The 21,879-nt window shown below is 40.1% G+C and overlaps 1 long non-coding RNA gene across 1 annotated transcript in view; it reads left to right on the top strand.

Annotated features, from left to right (window-relative positions):
- Positions 1-21,879, top strand: part of LOC120305898 — an 84,383-nt gene that overhangs the window by 28,650 nt on the left and 33,854 nt on the right. The gene's annotated exons all lie outside the window — the stretch shown is intronic.

The following is a 21,879-nucleotide window of genomic DNA, read 5'->3' on the forward strand; positions in this document are numbered from 1 at the left end:
CCTGTGATGCCAGTCACTGTAAGTCAGTCTCTTGAGGGCATCCTTGGTGGTGCGCACCATACGCTCCACCATTCCGTTGGTGGATGGGTGGAAAGGAGCAGAAGTTGCATGGTGGATCATGCTGGCCTGAAGAAAAACCTGGAACTCAGAAGAGGTAAATTGAGGACCGTTGTCTGAAACAAGAACATCTGGAAGGCCATGGGCTGCAAAAATACCTCTCAGCACCTGGATAGTCTTGGCAGCAGTAGTGGAGGACTCAGGAACAACTTCAAGCCACTTAGAATGGCTATCAACAACAACCAAGAAGAATTGACCCGGAAAGGGCCCAGTGTAATCTATATGTACCCTGGACCATGGGGTTTGAGTTTCCTCCCACCTATGAACTGGGGCCTGAGGCATTTCAGGCCAGGACTGTTGGCACACATGGCACCCATGCACCTGAGCCTTGATGGCTTTATCGAGGCCAGGCCACCACAAATGGCTGTGCGCAAGTGCTTTCATCCTGACTATGCCAGGATGTCCCTCATGTAGAGATTGCAGCACTCTAGTCTTCAATGAGGTAGGGATTACTACCCTACTTCCCCATAACAGACAACCCTTGAAGGTGGACAACTCATGTCTCCTTTGCTAGAAACTCTGGAACTCAGTATCAGGGCATCTGTCAGGCCATCCTGACAACACCCATGACAGTACACGTGTAAACGTATGGTCAGTGGCAGTTTCTGCAGCCACATCCCTAGCATTGAGGGGAGACTCAGGCAGTTCTTGAATGGAAAGAATATTAATGGCTGGAGCAGGATCAGGCTCCAGTATTGGCAGGGGTAATCTACTAAGAGCATCAGCATGACCCATTTCCTTTCCCGGTTTGTGAATTAATGAAAAGTCATATGTTGACAGGAAGATGGACCAACACAGCATACAAGGAGAAAGAATATGTGGGGTCTGTTTGGTCATGGTGAACAATGCTAGCAGTGGCTTATGGTCAGTGTAGACCGTGAAATGGCAGCCATATATGAAATCATGAAACTTCTTAATGCCAGCCACAATGGCCAGTGCTTCCCTGTCAATCTGAGTGTAATTTCGCTCAGCAGAAGACAGGGTTCTGGAATAATAAGCTACAGGGACCTGTGTCCCATCAGCCAACAGATGGCTAAGAACTGCCCCCACTCCATATGGGGAAGCATTACAGGCAATGCAAACAGGGAGTTGCTCATTGAAGTGAGCTAGTACAGCATTAGAAGTGAGCAAGGCTTTAACCTCATTGAAACTTTTTCATGGACTTTAGTCCACTGCCAACAGGCTTGTTTGTCTAAGAGCCTGTGCTAGGGCTCAGCTATAGCAGCTTTATTTGGCAGAAATGCATGGTAAAAGTTTAGTAGCCCCCAAAAGGCTTGTAGCCCCCCTTTAGACTTAGGACTTGGGGCCTGCTGAATGGCCTTTAATTTAGCTTCAGAAGGGTGGATGCCTTGAGCATCTACCCTGAATCCCAGAAAGTCAGTAGAATTGACTCCTATCTTACACTTGTCCTTTTTAAACTTAAGGCCTGCTTTCCTAAAACGAAGCAAGACAGCCCTTAATCTCTCAGCCAAGTTTTGAGGTGATTCCCCTGCAATGAGGACATCATCAAAATATGGACAGACTCCAGGAATACCCCTCAGTGTGTTTTCCATGATACTCTGGAAAATGTCTGGGGCTACATTCACCCCAAATTGCAATCTCTTTACTTTAAAGGCTCCTCTATGGGTTACAATTGTCTGTGCCTCAGCAGCTGCTTCAACAACAGGCAACTGTTGATAGGCCTGTGCCAGGTCAAGCTTCGCAAAAATGCTCCCTCCCTTTAGGGAAGCCAGAATGTGACTTACTACAGGTACTGGATAAGCATGTTGCTGCAGTGCCTTGTTTAGTGTGCACTTGTAGTCTGCATATATACGTATGTCCCCATTAGCCTTTAGAGGCGTTACTATGGGGGTTTCCCAAGGACTAGAATCTACAGGTTCTAAAATGCCCTGCTGGAGCAATTTGTCCAGTTCAGCATCAATCTTGTTTTTGAGTGCAAACAGAACTCTCCTAGGCTTAACCCTAATGGGTGCTATGGATGGATCTAATTGTAATGAAACTGAGGCCCCTTGTAGGATCCAAGCTCAAAGCTAAACACATCTGCAAATTCCCTGCAGACATCAGCAAGACTAGATGTTTGCAAATGGTGCAGCCCCATGACCTGGATTCCCAGAGCCTCAAACCAATCGAATCCAATAAGACTCACACGTTCACCCCCAACAACCAACACATCTAAGGGACCCTCAAAATCCTTGTACTGTACCTTAAGGGTGGCCTCCCCCTTAACACACACCTTAGAATTCTGAAAGTCTGTAAGTATCACAGTGGATGGCCTGAGTTTCACTTGAAGGCCACTGCTGCTGCAAATCTTCTTGAATGTGTTGAGGGAAATTATGGAGACAGCAGACCCAGTGTCCAATTCCATGGATAAAGGAACCCCATGCAACTTAACTTTAAGGGACAGCTTCTTCTTAGGAGTTTCTGTGTGCCCGTCCTTAGAATACTTCTGTGTGTTGCACAGAAACCCACCCTATTTTGGCTGGGGACCCTGGTACCTTTCAGATGCAATTCTTCTCTAGGTTGTACTTCTGACGACCCAAACAGATGGCTGTGATGTGGCCTTGCTTGCCACAGGCCCTGCAAATGGCGAAATGGAACCGGCAGTCTGCTCTTTTGTGGCATCTTCTGCACCCAAAACATTGTGGAACTGCTGAAGCCTTTTCTGTGCGTTCCTTCTGTCTCCTTCTGGCTGCCTGGTAAAGCTTATTCACCTCATCTTCAGGAACTTCTTCTGATTCTTCTTGCACATTCTCCTGGACGGCAATGGTCTCTGGAGAGTTTCTGGTGGGCGGCATATTTTTTACTGCTCCACCTGCTGCTTCCTCTGCTGTAACCTCTCGCAGAGCATCTTGGAAGGAAGTATCTTCTTTCGCGAAGATCCTTTGCTGTAAGTCTCTATTTCTCAGTCCACACACAAAACGATCACGCAGTCTTTCCTCTAAATCTTTAAATTCACATGGTCTGGCTGCTCACCTCAAGGCTGCGATAAAGTCCTTAGCAGATTTGCCTGCCCTCTGATCCCTTTGTTCAAATGTGTGCCTCCATGCAGTGACGGACATCTTGGGCTGGAAATGCTCTTTCAGAAGTTTCTTGAGATCCGTGTACATTACTGTTTCCAGGGAGGCAGGGGCCACAAGATTTTTGGCGATCTCGAAAGCCTCTTGACCACAGACGCACAGCAAGGTGGCAGCCTTCAATCCATCCTCACAAATTTGGTTGACTCAAAAGTAGTTCTCCACCCTCGCAATGTATGATTCCCATCTTTCCGGGTGTGACACTTCGAATTCCGATAAGCGACTGACCTTCGCCATTGAAGCTTGCTGTTCCCCACTCGCGTTTCTCAGGGAAAGGGTCTTTCAGACCAATCTCACCCTCCGGCAATGCTGTACTGGCAGGATGGATGCTGACCTTGATGCTGTTCTCCCTGTGCAGGACTTCCTTGGTGAGTTTAAATTTTCCTTCTAATTTCTTGTTGAAGGATCCCACCTTCGTCGCCAGTGTTAAGTCCTGGACACGATGGTGAATGAAGAAGACTCATTTCTAGTGAACAGCTCTTTATTTGCATTTAGTCAAAACTCCAACAACGAGCAAAGGCACGCAGACCTCCTTTTATATGTCCCAAATCCCCGGACATAATGGCAACATTTCTAGGCACTTTGGCACCTTGCACATGTGCGCTAGGCTGGCACCGTTCAGTCTTTTCCCGGGCAGCGTTTGCAATTGCCCGGGAACCTTGCAATGTCCTGAGCCTGCATTTGCAGGCTCAGGACACAACAGAGTCATCAGCTGAAATGTTAGGGAACCAGGGATGTAATTGCGTCTGCATGATCTTTCTTGTCTGCCAATCAAAGCAAACTCTTTGGTTACTAGAAATCTCCAGGAAATGAAGACGCAGAAGAGATACTTAGAGGGATGTTAGTGAATGACAAAGGGTGAATCATACTGAAATAGGTAAACACTCAGATTGACATCTATACCACAGTGATATGAATGGTGAAACATCAGTAAGGGACCAAATTATTTTCCTAGTTATATCTATCTGACCCACCAGAATGGGGAGGCAGGGTATATTATATGTTCCCTGTCTTAAGGAAGTCCATCCAGGGAGACCAAGAAGAACACCCTTCTCTGTTGTGGCTCCCACTTTGTGGAACACCATGCCCGCTGAGGTGAGATTGGTTCCCACCTTGATATCTTTCCAAAGGCCCTGAAGACATGGTTTTGCCAGTGAGTCTGGGGACCCCAGGGTGATACAGAGCCCTGGAACAACCAGACACACATGTGTAGAGTTCAAACTAGCTACTTTATTGCGCTATGCCTATTTCACAGGAATCTCCCCAAACTGATAGCTTTTACCTGAGGAAGACTAGATAAAGCTCAAATGCATTCTTGGAAGGACAGTATGTGTGTGTGTGTGTGTGTGTGTGTGTTAGGGTCAGATCTTGACCTCTTGTGTTTATGTAATGAGTCCAGACTCACTTCAGCCCTCCTTCCAATTGGGATGATTGTTTTCCAACATAGTTAGTGGATGAAGATCCAGTAACCCTATTGGTATTCTGGTTTTTAACTTTTTAAATCTTTGTTCGTTTTAATGTTTTACAATGTTGTAAGCTGCTCAGAGTCACTTGACAGTGAGACGGGCTGCATATAAATTTAATAAATAAACAATAAACAATCATTTTCCAGTGGTTTCTGCCCATCCACTAAGATTGAGAAGGGCTGCTTCTTGCCAGATCCTGAAGTTGAAACTCAAATACTTTGGCCACCTAATGAGAAGGAAGGACTCACTGGAGAAGGGCCTAATGCTGGGAAAGATTGAGGGCAATAGAAGAAGGGGACGACAGAGAATGAGATGGCTGGATGGAGTCACTGAAGCAGTAGGTGTGAACTTAAATGGACTCCAGAAGATGGTAGAGGACAGAAAGACCTGGAGGAATGTTGTCCATGGGGTCACGATGGGTCGGACACGACTTCGCAATTAACAACAACAAAAATAATAATTATAGGAACTGTTATCTTCTGAGCTGAGGGATTTGTTCCTTCTTATTTGCAGCCCTTCGTTTTTGGGAATTGTATTTCCCGAGGTTAGATTAGCTCCCATCCTGGTAAGTTGTAGGAAATCTGTTACAACCTGACCTTTAAAAGAATCCTGCAAGTGGATCTGCTATAAATAGTCAGCTCTCTTCATGGTATTTTGTATGATATTTAATTGTTCATCAGACCCTGAAGTTCTTTTAATTAAATATTGTTAGGTAGTTTATTTTGATTTTTTTTAAAACCCTTCTCATTGTAAGAGGGGAATATATACAACTCAGAGTCCTCTCAGACTGGACAAGCATATGAGCCTTTTGAATAAGTAAATAAAATAAAGTGTTATTGTAGGTAGCACTTCCAAAAATCAAACCCAGGGTTGTTTTTTTTTAAGGAATTCAATTTGTACAAGTTTATCTTCCAGAGATCAAGCATGAAACAGAGAGATGTACCTACAAATCTGCGTAGTATTTATGTTTTTAATGCTAATACCCCCTGGGGAAATAAAATAGCACTACTTAAGGCCACTGAAGTTCACTGAAAAATGCATACTAGAATTTGCGAATGCTCCAGTGCTGGAAGGTTTTAAGAAGACATTGGACAGCCACTTGTTTGAAATAATACAGGGTTTCCTACCTGAGCAGTGGGTTGGGCTAGAAGACCTCCAAGATCCCTTCCATTTCTGTTAGTCTGTTAATATCTTTTCTCATTGTCATAGTTGGATGAATATCCTAATTCATTTTTCAACTTTATCATATATGCATTCCAGGTAGTTTTAGCATAAAAGGTGCCATTTCAAAGATTTCCATATTTTCAAGTATCTTTTTAACCAAATCTCATTAAAATGGCGCTTCACATTTAAAATATAATGGGTGATGGTAATTGGGATAACAGAGGTGATCAAGGATAACTGGGATGTGAAGAGCAATACTGCAAAGGCTTCATTTCCCCCAAATTCAGAAATTGCTTTCAGCCAAGGTTTTTGCCCCTCTTTCTGAGTTACAGGGATCATTCAGACTGTCAGAAACTTTTCCCATAATGAATGCGAAAAGGGCAGCTTCTCGTATTTGTTGCCATTTCAGAGTTCCAAGCAAAGGAAGATTCTGATACAGACATTGAAGCTATTTGTTGAAATGTCTCTTAGGGCCCTGCCTGTCTGAAGATTCTTAACAGATTTAAACAGACGGACTGAAGAAAAGGTTCAGCAAGAAATGCCAGCCTTTGCAACATTTACATCCTTCAGAAATTAGTAAAATATAACTGAGAAGATTGTCCTCTCAGCACGTGTCGTGCTGTGAGTGTATTTGTGCAACTCCATACATATCTAATCAACCCTTGCATGTAGAACTTTATTGAAAACAGAATCTGAACGGCAAATGACAAAAAGTAGGGAGAACAAATAATTAACTGTAGAAGATGAAGTAGAATGTTGAAGTATGGCGAGGTTTTTATTTTATTTTATTTTATTTTTTAAAAAAGTTTAATGAGGTGAAAAAGGATTGCAAAGCCAGCCTTTCCAAACTGCAATTCAGGAAGGTAGAGAAGTAGATCAGAGACAGGTTTCACTTCTACTTAATTTTGTGCTGAAATCTGTTTTTCAGTTTCCTGAAAGTTTTCTTCCTCTACAAGAATGGCTTCTATTTTGCTATGTCATTCATTGTCATTTTAGATCTTCTCACATTCACACCATTGCAACATCTTGTTGGGTTACCTTTACCGGTATTAAGCTGGTTTGCAGTCTGCAGTCATTCTAGATACTTACGCTTCCTAATAATTATCCAGTGGAATATGTGCCTTCCTGAATCAAACACAGGAAGCCAAGGAAACTGCAGAACACTTTGTAACCCAGGAAGATGCAAGAACAGTGGCCTTCAAGGTAATAATTTGACGGGGGCCTTGCAGTTTTTTTTTTTTTAATCTTGGCCACATCTGGGAAATCTCTGATTGCCTAATAGAGGAAGAGCAAGCTAAGGGTGGCAGTGTAGAAATGCTGGTCTGAAAACTGGGGAGGAAAATCCAGAGTTGCCTTGCTGATGAGGCTTCTCCTTTCTCTGGCTCTTGCAAACCCTCTTCACAATTGTCATGCTATGCAGCTCCTATGCAGCTAGCTGGGGAATTCTGGGAGTTGAAGTCTATCCCTCTTAAACTTCCTAAGGTTGAAAAATCACTGCTCTATAGTAAAGGAAAGATAGAATGCACCTTTTTAAGCCCCTGGAGGCGCTCCACATATTATATGATATACATTTGGTAAGAACTGAATAATGACTGGGGTGAAGGGAGAGTCTAGTGTGAGGCTTAAGGTATTTCATTGCTGGCAAACTGATGGCTTTGTGTCAGCCCTTCATAGCAGACCAGACTAGGAAATGTCTGAAACAATCTGTAAAATCAGAAGAGCAAGAAACATGATTAGGGGACTGAAGGCTACACTGTACGATGAACAGTTCTGAGAACTGGGAATCTGTAGTCTAGCAAAGAAGAAGACTAGAAGTCTTCCAATATTTAAGGGGTTGCACAGAGAAGAGGGGGTCAATCTAATTCTCCAAAACAGTTGAAGGAGGACAAGAAATAAAAAAAAAAATAGAAGATTATCAAAGAGAGATCCCACCTAGAATTAAGGATAAATTTCCTAATAGTGAGAACAATTATTCAGTGGAACAGCTTGCCTTCAAAAGTTCTGGATTCTACATCACTGGAGGTTTCAAAGAAGAGATTGGGTAGCTATTTGTCTAGAATGGTATAGGGTCTCCTCCTTGAGCAGTGAGTTGGATTAGAAATCTTCCAAAGTCCCTTTTATCTCTGTTATTCTGGAATATTATGAATGCTAATACTACTTTTGTTAGATAAGATAATCTTTATTGTCATTTTTTTTTACTGTGGGCACAACGGTACACATCAAAAATGAAATTTAGTTGCCCGCTCTCAAAGTGAAACACATACAAGTGTATTACAGGTTCTAGTAACAGAATCTTGCAAGTGTGAATATTCCTGTCCTGTGTCTTTATGTTTAAAAAATCTAGAGACCGTCCTATCTGAGATGTTTTCTCAAATTACGTATCTGGATTTGAATTTTGTTTATCTGACCATGGCCTCAGTTGCGACAATATGTCCTATACCTCAAGGTTTTTCTTTCTTCTCATTCTCTGTGAATTGCTTATTGTTTTCCAGTTATGCCACAAAAATCAATAGGGAAATGTGTAATTTGGCTTAGGTGAGCAACAACTGAAAGTAATGTCTTATATGTCTGGGTTATTTCACAATATTGGAAAATTTATACAGATTTGTTGTTTATTGAGAGCCAGTTGCTAAAGCAACAGACTAAAAACCAGAAGACTGTGAGTTCCAGTTCTGTGTTAGGCACAAAGTCAGTTGAGTGACTTTGGGCCAGTCACTCCCTCCCAGCCCTAAAAAGGAGGCAAGGGCAAGCCACTTCTTCCAAAATAAATAAATAAATAAATAAAAATGCAGGATTTGGCCAGGCAGTTGTCAAGAATGAAGATCGGCTTGAAGGTACACAAAATGAAATAAAATAAAGATTAAACACATTGGCTTAATCTTATTTTTACTTGAAGATATGTAACGATTGGATTGCCCTATAGGCCAAGTAAGTAAGTAAGTAAGTAAGTAAAGAAATGTGATTGTGCCTTGTAGGTGATTTTGGTAGATGAAGGAATGTGAATGGAGGACTTACTTGTTTAAAGATTAGTGATTTTGATTACAAGAAAGATCCAACAAGAGATGAAGACCACAGACAAAGAATTACTCAGAAACAAAACAAAAACATATGAACTAAAAGTGTCAAATCATGATGTGGAAAATTAAAATGTCATTTATATATGCTACTTAAGACCTGCAGGGATCTTCGAATGCTGCAGGAAATTTATAGCCACTCAAAATGGTGATACTTTTTTTCTAATTCGTATAATTTCTTGAGCCATGGTTTGCTGAGAGCCTTAGCTGAGTTCATGCATCATGGCAAGTACAACAGTGAAGTCCCAGGCCAAATCCAGCACCCCACACACAACAGCTACAGGCTCCTCATAGAGAGGAGAGGCACTAGTTCTCCTTCTTTAGTGCTGACATGCATATATATATCTGGATGTGCAGGGAGCGCCTTGAGAAACAGTGGAAGCATTCCTCTGGTCTCATTCCTGGGCCACTAGTTTAGTGTTCTATTAATATCTTTTGTGACATTCCCTGAGCTCCCACTGGTTTCACAAGCCCCGAGAGTCAATGTAAAAACACTGCATTTAATTGTCAGGTGAGTTATCTTTTCCAGCTTCACTGCACATTGCTGACTTTATTACCTGTCAAGTCCTTTGTGATGAGAAGCAAACTAAACAGGCACTGAAGGAGATATGCGTCAGCAAGAAATGTGCTCTTCATAGTAGCTGGTTTAAGTTTCAAAGGTGGGAGTCTCTGTTACCTATTCTAAAATGCCTCACTTCACCATAGGTATTTCAGGTAGATTAATGGCTCACTATATAGTACAAAGTTACTGATGCAGGGATGTTACCTTGGGAGCCATAGGTACAAGGTACAAACACTAAACCTTCAAACTTCTCCCCCCCCCCTTTTTTTTTGTCTTTACACAATAGTTGGGAATGTTGGTAAAATTTAAACAAACAGAGCACATCGAACAAAGTTGCTGGTGCCATGAAGCCCCATAGATTCCTTGTAGATTTCAAGCTTACGGACACTAATTAGCTTTTTAATTGAGTCTTGGAACCCACCAAGGAGACCCAGATGCAAATAGAGGCAGTGCCTCAACAACTGTGGCAAGAAAGATCATAAAATGGGTTGAAACTCACTTAACAACTGTCTTGCTTAGCGACAGAAATTTTGAGCTCAATTATGGTCATAGGTCAAGGGCTACCTGTAATTGCCCTGGTAAACACTACTACTACTACTACTACTACTACTACTACTACTACTACTACTACTACTTGTTGGGTATCGGAAAGGAGTTTAAACTTCTTTGACTCACAAAAGCCTACACTTGATAATCTTAAGTTTAAATATAATTATGGGCGGGGAGAGAAAACCATTTTGGTGCTGCTGTGGTTTAAGTAATTGTGAATCAGAAATGCTGGCTAATCTATTGTAAATCTCCAGTAGGTCCTGTGCAGGGTCTACCCTCTGCCCCCCCCCTTAAAAGAATACTGCTTCTGAGAATGTTCAGTCCATTGATTACTATCCTGTCCATGATGCTTTTCTTCATTATGGTCAAGTTTGGAAACTGGCTACCTATTTGCCAAATAAATAAATATGAACTGCAGATCTGTGGCCTGTGATTATATTGCTTTGATTTCATAAGGATTCGTAACATAAATATAATGTATTCATAAAATAAAAGAGTAAATATTAGAAATTTGGGCAAAACTTTATTCAATGATTTTGCAAATGCAAAATCTGTGATTATTGCTGGAAAATTACCGTGAGTAGTTTCCAGTTTAATTTATACCCAGCATATTTCTAGCCAATCCCTGTATCCTGATCAGTGCAAGACATATGCCACTTAGTTCAACTAGCCATAAAAAACATAGCTTGATGTTTATTTATTAAACATCAACCAAGATCCAAACACCTAACTGGCAAAAGCGAGACCAAAGGTAGGAAAAATCAGGCAGAGACATGAAAAACAGGCAAGAATTTACATTATCTGTATTTAACTATATAAAAATGTACAGAATATTGCAGAGCCACTGGAAACAATATTACGGGTTATTAGCATGGACAATCTCAAGAGGATTATTCCTTTTGGTTATCCCAGCCCTAACTCTTTTATGTACACAACCGTAGCAGAATAGAGATGGAAAATAGGACACTAGATGATCCCTCCTCTGTTCTACTTCATGAATGAAATTGTCATGGTTCCGATAGATGAAACCCATCAAAAGAACTTCAAGGCAAAAATTCTTCCCTAAAGAACAGTTTATTCAGGAAACAAAGTATCGGCCTACATAGTTGAACTCAAAAACTAAATTCCCTTCCCCCAGATACAAAGGAACAAAGTACAATTCCCACCCACAATAAGCTGTCATAAATCACATTCTCCAATTAGCCTAAAATGTGGGCTTTCTCTCCAGCTCCTCTGATGGACAGGGATACAGGTAGTCCTCAATTTAGGATTGTAATGGAGACTACCCATTATGGTTGTAAGCAGTGGTGGGATTTTAATACCTGAACAACTGGTTCTCTTATTGGATGCAGGTCTGGGCCTCTAAGGCTTAGAATGAACTTCTGGAAGTGGCATCCATGCACTTCTGGTGGGCCATTCTAGGCCTGGGAGGCCTCCTCCAGGCCTCTGAGGCCTAGAACAGACTTCTGGAAGCAGTGTTCATTCAGCCGGTTCTCCAAACTCAGCAAAATTTAGCTACCAGTTCTGCTGAACCGGTGTGAACTGGCTGAATCCCACCACTGGCTGTAAGTCACAATGGTTGTAAAATGGGTCACTTTATGACCTTTTTTGTTAAGCATATGCCCTGGTGGTTAAGCAAATCAATTATTCAATTGATGTGGGCTAGTTTTGTCAAAAATCAGAAGTAAATATAATCTGTAAGATGCCCAGGGTGACCTTATAGGAGAGATGGGTGACATTAAATAAATAAATGCCAGTTTTGAAGCAAAAGTGTTGCAAAATGTGGACAGGTAGCCATAAATACGGGATGGTTGCTGAGCACTCAACAGGCAGTGGCAGATGTATGGCAATCTTATCTTTGGAACCAGATCATAAGTACCCCTGGGGAGGTCCATTGTAACTTCAAATGGTCATTAAGCAACTAGTCATAAGTTGAGGACTATCTGTAATGCATCCAATCACAAAGATATTTTTTTCAGCATAAGCATACCCTGGAAAGATACATTTTTTTTCTACTGTCTTCATCTCGTCTATGACATGTAAGTCATCCCTACTTGTATGGTTATTTAAAACAGTGTTTTCTAATTTATCCCAGCACTATCCAAAGTGCTATCAGATCCAGTGTGGAAAATCCTGAAGTCCATTAGGTGAAAGCAATAAATAGGCAGACTTTTTGTAGTCCCCAAATGGTTGATTGGATTTTTGCATTCAGATCTACTAGCCTTCCATCTTTCATCTGTTAGCCTTCCATCTCAGGGAAGTCATGTGAATGCATTGGCTTAAACCAGTGGTCTCCCACCTTGGCAACTTTAAGGTTTGTGGATTTCAACTCCCAGAATTCCCCAGCCAGCATGTCTGGCTGGGGAATTCTGGGAATTGAAGTCCACATGTCTTAAAATTGTCACGGTTGGAGACCATGAAAAGTAAGAGGATTGTGGTTAGCAAGAGGAATGGCACATTTCATACAGGTAGTCCTCGGCTTACAACCATTCATTTAGCAACTGTTCATTATTGGCACTGAAAAATATATAGGACGTAAGGCCAACCCTCATATTTAGCACCGTTGCAGCAACCCAATCATCACATGATCAACTTGGAAACCAGCATGTATTTATAATGGTTGCAACAAATTGGGGTCGTGTGATTGCTATTTGTGTCCTTTTGACAAGCCAGCTTTTGGAAGCTAGATTCACTTAACGATCCTCTGATTCACTTAACAACTGCAGTGATTTGTTTAATGATTGGGGCAACTGTTATGAAATCTGGTGTGACTCCCTGAACAACTGCTTCACTTAGCAAAGGAAATTCTGATCCCAGTCAAGTTTGTAAGTTGAGCACTCCATATATTAACATAGCAACTTCCAAATGATGTTGAATGAGTGTAGACTGAGTTAGTTCATGCTCACTCCATTTTATCAATGCCTATCAACAGAGTGGGCGTGCGTCAAGCCACCAACCACACAAAGTGGACCATGGGAGATATGCTGAACCATCAAGTTGCAGATCCTCAAGATGAGAACCAAATTGAGAACCGAAACTGACTTGTAAAACAATAAATTGACATTTCCCAGTTGCCGAGTGTTTGTACCTTTTTGCATCACAAATGGCCACAGATGAAGTCTGGTTCCAGGGAAGGAAATTATAACATTGCAGTTACCCAGCAGATGACTTTTGTCAGTTGCTTGGTTCTCAGTGATTAAATAATTCACTGACTAGGCTGAAAAGAGTAAGATTTTAGTAAATGCACTTAATCGGTCCTCAACAAAATAAAATTTTAACCTCTGTTCATGAAACGGAATATATTGGAAACATTTTCATGATGTTTTTGCCCCTCCTCTTCTGTCTTTGCCTATCCTTTTAAAATTCCTGGCTTTTATTTACATAGCGGAAGTTCTAGTTTAAATAGAATAGAGAACTTTTTCTTCTAGTATAGAAATAGGTAATGATTTTGGCAGTAAGAGCAGCTTGCAATGCTGAGGAGTGGATTTGGGGCAAGTAGACCCCTTTGCAGTATGCATACCACTGGCTAAACACAAAACCTCCAGAAATCTCAATACTGCTGAATTTGCTAGAGAAGCAATAGTATATTCTTCCTTGCTTGTCTCTCCTGTATTGCCATTGCTGTCAGTTTCCGGGAAGGCCCTCTTCCTACGAGGCCCATTGACTATCCAGTCCTCTCATACAAAGTCAACATGTCAGATACTCTGGCTTTCTCACCAAGTGGGCTCTGTGCTCATTGGACCTTGCAAAAACAAGCCTTGGGGGAAATTCATAGTGGTGTCACTGTTGGTAAGTCAGGAGGGACATGGGTGGTCTTGGTCATCTGCAGAGAGCCCACATACCCTGAAGCTATGAATTAATCACCCCTGCATTACTCCTATATTCTTCCATTTGAACCTGATAAGTGCAATAAAATAGGTAATTAAAAAGAGAAAGAATCCTTTGTTTTTCGCTCGACATTTAAAGGAGAGCAGGCAAAGGTAAGCTATTCATGCGATGTGAAAGATTTATTTATTTATTTATTTTTCCTGGAAATGTTTAAGGCAAGTATTCATATAAGTGCTATGAATCTGATGAGGGTGAAGCACCAGCCTTTTTATCTGTGTGCCTTTGGAGAATCAGTTAACTTGCACAACTGCAGGGTTCACATTTGATGTTACCTGGTGGCAACTTTGGATCAGATTAAAGCAATTAAATTCTCTTTGTAAAAGCAAGACAGACCATGTACGAGTTCGAAGAAAATTTGCCATCGGTTCTTTTGCAAACTCTAGCAAGGTCAGTTGTCACATGAGTAGTTTTACTAGCTCAGAAGCAGCTGTTGTAAATTTTGAGAAGCCTTGGCAAACAAACCCACACCGCCAAGAAGAAAATCTTCTGCACATTTTCATGGTGGTAAACTCCACTGAATATACATGGAATGACTTCTGAGGACATCCAAGGAATTCTGGGAATTGTAGTCCTAATACTGTACATTTGGAAGGCATCCAGTGGTGGAAAAGGTTGTGCTGGCCAATTTGAGGAAATTTTGCTAGCCATTCTGGGTGCGGCTGGACTCAAATGACTCCATCCTTTTCATGGAAGGAATCCTTCTGTTAACACAAGATTCAGCAAAGACTGCCAAAAAGGGAAGTAATTGCCCTCTTCTCTTCCAATTAACTGCATAATTCTCCTGCTAGCCCAGAGGAAACTGAAAACCATCCATTTTAGGTTTCCTCATAGTTTTATATTTTGGATTGATTTACTCCAATCCTAAATCATAGATGATTATTTATGGTGTGATTCTCCTTGGCTCATGTTATGCTGATACGTGCCAAGGAGGCCCTCTTTCTCCTTTTCTTTTGAATTTCCCTTTAAAATCTCTCCTCTGCCTAATTAGAAAATCTGAAAATATCAGTGGAAGGACAGTAGGGGAAGTGAAAAATCAGATTTTATTATGTGCAGACTATATTTTACCTGTTTTAGGTACATTATGAAACATATTCCTCCTAATTTTATCAATACAGGAGTTTGATTTTTGCCTCGTTATTCTACAAACTGGAGACAACCAGACCTGAAGCAGTTAGGCTCACAGCAACAGTACAAAAAATTATAAGGACTGACAGTTTATACTCTGAGTACTTTTTTTTTTTTTTTAAATCTTGCCATAAGAATTTTCAGGAGCTTTTCTCAATGGATACCTTTGAAATTATCCCTTATTATGATAAGGATGAAAGAAGAATTAGATAAAATTCCTTACCTGGGGTAAAAAAAAAAAGCATGATTAAGAAGGTTATAATTGCAGGCTAAATTATATGTTAAGGAAATTTCTTATATTTCATCCTCTTTTAAAGAAATTTATTTGTACTCCTTAAACACACACACACACACACACAGACACGCAGACACACACACACACACACACACACACACACATACATGAAAGGAGGAAAATACTAACTACATCTATTCATCCATACTTAACTTCATTCAGTGATGTTTCTTAGCTGAACATGAGTTCTCTGCAAATTCCAGATTCACAAAAATATAGCTTATTTGTGAACCAGCTTGAGTCTCGATGTATATAATTTTTCTCCCTATCAATCTGCTATTTTCTATTACTAGGAAAAAAAAAAACAGTAATCAATGGGTAAGCCTTCCATTTAAAATTCCTTCATTTTTTTGTTTTGTTTTGCAGAGTTATAAATTTAATCCTTGCCCTTACTTGCACACATCCTTTGTGTGATGATTTACAATAAATGGGATTTTTTAAAATGGCCCAATACATTCAATGCCCCCCCTCCCCGCTTGCCTGCCAACCTTCGATCTTTCCTTGTAACAGAAAGAAATCTCCTGTCTGTGAATCCCTTTGCAACAGCAGCTTGATAGGTAGTTTACCAACTTCAGTTGGCTATTGATGAGCTTGTAAACAAATTCATATATTTGTCATGCTGATTATAGTGTTGGCAAACACAATGGCTGATCATGTTATAAATGTTTATCAACACCCGCACTCACCCACCTGCTAAGAGGTGCTACGCTTTAATGAAATTGTTTGACTATCAAGGCCGGTTGCTAAGATACAATGTTCTCGTTACGGGGATGTGATGCTTACAAATTTCTATTATCAAATAATGATTAGAAATGTGCTAACCTCAAGGTGTTCTGTGCAGCGAATGGTTTGCTGAGCCTCAAATTAGTAAACTGTCTGCCTGAGAAGAGACTTGCAGGAGGAGCAGGCAAGCATCAAAGTTACAGGGTTGACATTTTAGAACAAGACAATGTCGGTCAGAGGAAACATCTCGTGCATATGATGAAAGACTGTCTCTGGAAATGTTTACATGATCAGTTGCCAAGTACAATGTCTTTATGACATATTTCCAACTTAATATATTCTCAAGTTCTTGCATCAAATAATTGTACTCTCTTTCTCATCCCTCTTTGGGATAACAGCCACCCTCCAACTTCTAAATAGCCGATTCCTATTGCTTAAAGTTGGTTGCAGGAGATGAAGTCGAATTAGCAGGCTCAAACATAATAATATTTAGAGGCCAGATTTCACTTGCTAGACAATGCTTAATCAGGGTCAGGAATGCTGTTGATGTAAAAGCAGTTCAGTGTTTACATGAAAGAAAAAAATGTCATAGATTTCTGCCATTTTCTTCTCTACCTTGGTTCACGCTAATTTGTTTAAACAGTTTTTTGTTTAGAAAATACTAAGCACAACATCTGATTTTTATCCTTATTTAACAAATGCGTTTCAGTGGTAGTACACAAGGATAATTAAAACAGTAGTGAGAGCTGTCATTAGTGTGATTCTCCATTGAAAGGTAAGCAGTGCAAATCCTTGTCACCAAGGGCCAATTCCTGCTTGTGGGGAATGTGTATCAAATAACTACCCACATTTTCCATTCACCTCTGCAAATCCTAATTCATGTCAGAAGCCAATTCTCCTCACACTACACAAACTCAAACCCCACATCTCTTTTAATAATCCATAGAGCTGCACCCAATTAAATTCAGTGCAGCACCATCTATTAATGAATAGTTTTACAGAAGGCGGAGTTGTATTTCAGTTGTACTGTTTCTCAACAATCAGATTTTGAAGTTCTATATGGTATAACTCTATCGTGAAAATATGTGTTTTCTCCCCAGAGTTTACATTTCAAAATATGTTGCTTCATTTAGGCATTTTGACACAAAAGTGTGTTTGTGTGTGTGTGTGTGGGGGGGGGGGTTATTAGTCTGAGAATAAAAACAATTTCTTGATAAAATCTGCAAAACAGAAATAAATTTCAGTGAAGCAACTTGATTGCAAACTAAGGCTAATGTGAGGTGAATAGAGCAGTCTATTGAACTTTTTACAACATGAAAAAGACAACATTAAGACAAAACAGAACATAAAAACAGAGTTGGAAGGGTCCTTGGAGGTCTTCTAGTCCAACCTCCTGCCCATGCAGGACACCCTATACTATTTCAGGCAGGTGACTGTCCAGTCTTTTCTTTAAAACCTCCAATGATGGGGCATCCACAACTTCTGAAGGCAAGCTAGTTAATTGTTCTCACTGTTAAGAAATTTCTCCTTAGTTCTAAGTTGCTTCTCTCTTTGTTTAACTTCCATCCACTGTTTCTTGTCTTGCTTTCTGGTACTTTGGAAAATAGGTTGACCCCCTCTTCTTTGTGGCAGTTGGAAGACTGTTATCATGTCACTCCTAGTCCTTCTTTTCATTAGATTAGACGTACCCGATTCCTGTAACCGTTCTTCATATGTTTTAGCCTTCAACTCTTCTCTGCACTCTTTCCAGAGCCTCAACATCTTTTTTATATTGTGGTGACTAAAACTGGATGCAGTGTTCCAAATGTGGTTTTACTAAGGCTTTATAAAGGGCACTAATACTTCACATTATCTTGATTCTATCAAAAACCTATAGTTGTTTCACTTTAAAAACACACTAATCCATTCTGATTAGTTGTGTTAGTTTATTCCAGTGCTGAAGTACTTTTGTGAGTTTGCCAAAGCAGCTGAGTAAAACCAGTAGTGATTAGTTAGTATGGTAGCTATGGCATTACAATATCCTCTGCCCTTCTAATAAGGAGTGCTATTATACAATTTTCAAAATTAAGCGTTTGTTTTTCTGTTTGTCACAAAAATTGCACAAGCATTAAATTTAGTAATAGTTAAAATAAATAAACAGTGGGCAATAGAGTTGTGCAACACATTTCATTATGGGCTTCATAATGAACCGGAGTGTAAACAAAGCACCTCTTTTAAAATCCTTAAAGTATTCATGGGTTTGAAAGGTTTCCAAGACTACTTCAGAAACTGTTGTCCACTGTATGACATATGTTGAACCATAAATTCACCACTTAGGTTGTGTTTGCACAACACATTAGATTAAAATGCGGGTGACTACTTCATAACCCCATCTGTGAATTTTGACCAACAGATATTTTCAGTAGAGTCTTTGATGGTCTCTGAGCTTGGTTGTTTTCTTACAGACACTTCATTACCCAACTAGGTAACATCTTCAGCGCTAGAAGGAAGTGTGGTTTGCTCTCTGTTTATATACAAGTGGCTTGCCCTGTTAGTGTTGGTGAAAGTGTACTTGGTGATTTAGATAAAATGAGAGAATCAGAAGCAGTCTTTAAAGCAGCCGTGTTAGCTTTGCAAAAGATGTGGCTGTTTCAGTATTTCAAAAAGAGATGCTTTGTTTGGGCTCCTGTATTTGGCCTTAACCTACTGAACAATCCAACTGGATCTGTAGTGGCAGACAGGGGCCCAGCTTGAGTGAAGAATGTTGTAATACCTAGTAAATACATATATCATTATTTTTTTTAGTATTGAAGGAAATCAGATTCATTTCTGTAATGCCTTTGTATCTATTTATACAGTATGTGCTGATAGAATAGTTAGGATCAGATACAGAAAATCCTGTTGCAAATTGGAGTAATAATTTATGGGAATAATTCATTTGGAACGCTGCACTGGATTTCCAACAAGTAAGCCATAGTTTAGTGTAGTATTTTGGACTGTCATATCCCATGTAGTTAGTTTGTGATGCAGCATGTTATACAATCCCAAGTAATACATTATAGGAAAGGATGTCAAGCAAACATTGACAAAATAGTCAATAGGAGGTGGGAAGCGGTAGTCTTTTGTTCAATCACCATTTAATGATGGAATTCAAAGTTTTCAGGTATTATCTTTTGGCCTAAACATTTGAGTATTATTATGAGGAAAACAATAGCTTTGATTTGGGGTACTAGAGTGGTAATAGGAACAAGAAGAATAAAGAAGAGAGAGGGAGAGAGAAGAGAAGAGAAGAGAAGAGAAGGGAAGGGAAGGGAAGGGAAGAGAAGGGAAGGGAAGGGAAGAGAAGAGAAGAAAAGAAAAGAAAAGAAAAGAGAAGAGAAGAGAAGAGAAAAGAAGAAGGGAAGGGAAGGGAAGGGAAGGGAAGGGAAGGGAAGAGAATACCAGTCTTACAAACAAATGAAGGTTCCCCCTTTTCTTCCTTTTACCATTACCAGCAAGTTTTACAGAGAATCGTTAAAATGCAAATGCTCTTTGACAGTGCCTATATTTTAACATTTTAGAAACAGTAGAAGGATAACTCCACACTCTTTTCAATTGTTGCTCTTCTAAGTAAGCATGATTTTACAGGGTGGGTGGGTGGGGTGGGGAATTCCTTCCTGCCAAGTAATTGCTTGAGACTGTTGAAGAGGTATTTATTTTCATACAGCTAGGAAAGTCCCTTCAGTTAGGTGTTTTCTGCACTCCCTTCAGATACTGTACATGGCTGGTCTATGAGAAAGAGATATATTTAAAGCCAAATAAAGTCATGCAGTAAAATCACTAAGGCTTAAGGATAACTGTAATGGACCTATTTGAAAACAAAGGGGTTGAATAGACCTGGGAGTTTGTACTGATGCTCCCATTTTAATAATAATAATAATAATAATAATAATAATAATAATAATAATAATAATAAGGGTAGTACCAATAGTCATAGGCTCCTTGGGTGCAATTCCAAAACAACTGGAGCACCACTTGAACACCATTGGCATTGACAAATTCGCTATTAGTCAATTGCAAAAGGCAGCCTTATTAGGAACTGCTTCCATCCTGCGACGATATCTGTAATACCATCAAACATCCACATCTGCCTATCCCAGGTCCTGGGTAAGGACTCGATAGGTAGACAAAATGCCAAATCCAGTCTGAACATCTGGCTGACTGTGCGATGATCGATAATAATAATAATAATAATAATAATAATAATAATAATAATAATAATACCTTGACGTGGTTGTGGGGCTTGTGTACTCTGAGGAAGATGAGAGCTATGCCAGAGGTTCAACCATAATGGACAGGTCTCATCAGAGGAGTCAGACAAAGAGTGTCTCTCCCATAAAAAAATATGGTGAGACGTAAATTTCAGAATGCCATACCGGCTCGGACGTCGCCCGGGTTAACAAGGTCCGCACTAGATATTGGAGTTCCTGGATATCTGGTGAAAAATGGGTTACAGGACTCAGGACTGTTGGCTGAGCAACCAGGGCCAGCAGCTGCAGAACTACTGGAAGAAAAGGTGTTTACCCGTCGCAGATACACAGTGATGGAAAACAAAGAAATAATGATCTGTTACTACAGATCAAGTCCAACAAGACGAGGATATCTAAAACGAATGCACCAGTTCTGGAAAGAACAACATCCAGAATCAGAAATAACAGAACAGAGACTAGCAGATCAACGCCGATTTATAACACGAAATAAAGTATTTACAGAAACAGAATTAGACGAACTGCAAAGGTTTACCCAGGGCAAAGAAATCAAAGCCTTACAAGAAGTAATTCAGAATGTAGAGGCAAACCAGGGGGAGTTGGCAGTGAAAGAATCCAGTAGAGATATACAACTGTTCTCATTTGGAAACCAGGCACCTCTTCCTCAGGAAGAACAAAACCCTCTAACTAAAGAAATAAAAGAATTGAAACAAAGAATAATTGAGCATCTAGAACAGCACAAAAACAACAGAATAAGGCTGCCTGCATTGAAGCTTGTTCCAAAGAAACAGCTAGCACAAGCATTAAAAGATGCAAATACTGCAATAGCAAGTATAAGCACCAATTCACTGCAAGAAACAAACCAATTAATGTACAGCACAGCTGCAGTTATAACAGAATACCTGGGATGTAAAATCAACAAAAAAGAAAAACAAACAAACAGTGCACCAGAAAAATGGAAGGTTAGACTAGAAAATAAGATCAGCAAGTTAAGATCACATGCAAGCAAGCTAGAACAGATGAAAGAAAAGAAGCTGAAGAACAAGAAGACCAAAGAATACCTAATCAAGAAATACCACTTAGAAACAAGGAAGATCAAGGAAGCACTGGAAATAATAAAGCAACAAATAACAGCTATAGCCAGGAAAATCAGTAGATATGAAGCTCGAATTGCAAACTATAGGCAGAACCTCCAATTTCAATCCAATCAGAAACGTTTCTACCAATCCATCAATGGAGAAACTGCAAGGAATCAGTCAGTACCTGACAAGGAAGAAACAGTGCAGTTCTGGAAGCAGATATGGGATAACCCAAAGAAATACAACAAGGATGCGGCTTGGTTAAAAGAGGTGGATGCAAATAAAACAGAAGTTGAAATGAAAGAACTAGTAATAACAACAAAAATGGTAGAAAAAAGAGCAAAGAAAATCAAAAATTGGTCAGCACCAGGTGAAGATGAACTGCATGGGTTTTGGTTGAAACATCTAACTGTTATACACCCACTCATTGCCAAGCAGTTCAACAATATACTACAAGGAGGAGAAATTGAAAAGTGGCTAACAACTGGGAAAACCTACCTAATAATGAAAAATCCAGCAAAAGGGGCAACACCAGGT

The sequence above is a fragment of the Crotalus tigris genome, unplaced genomic scaffold (genome assembly GCF_016545835.1).
Source record: "Crotalus tigris isolate CLP2741 ecotype Arizona unplaced genomic scaffold, ASM1654583v1 scf7180000017694.5664430, whole genome shotgun sequence".
Taxonomy (NCBI): Eukaryota; Metazoa; Chordata; class Lepidosauria; order Squamata; family Viperidae; genus Crotalus; species Crotalus tigris.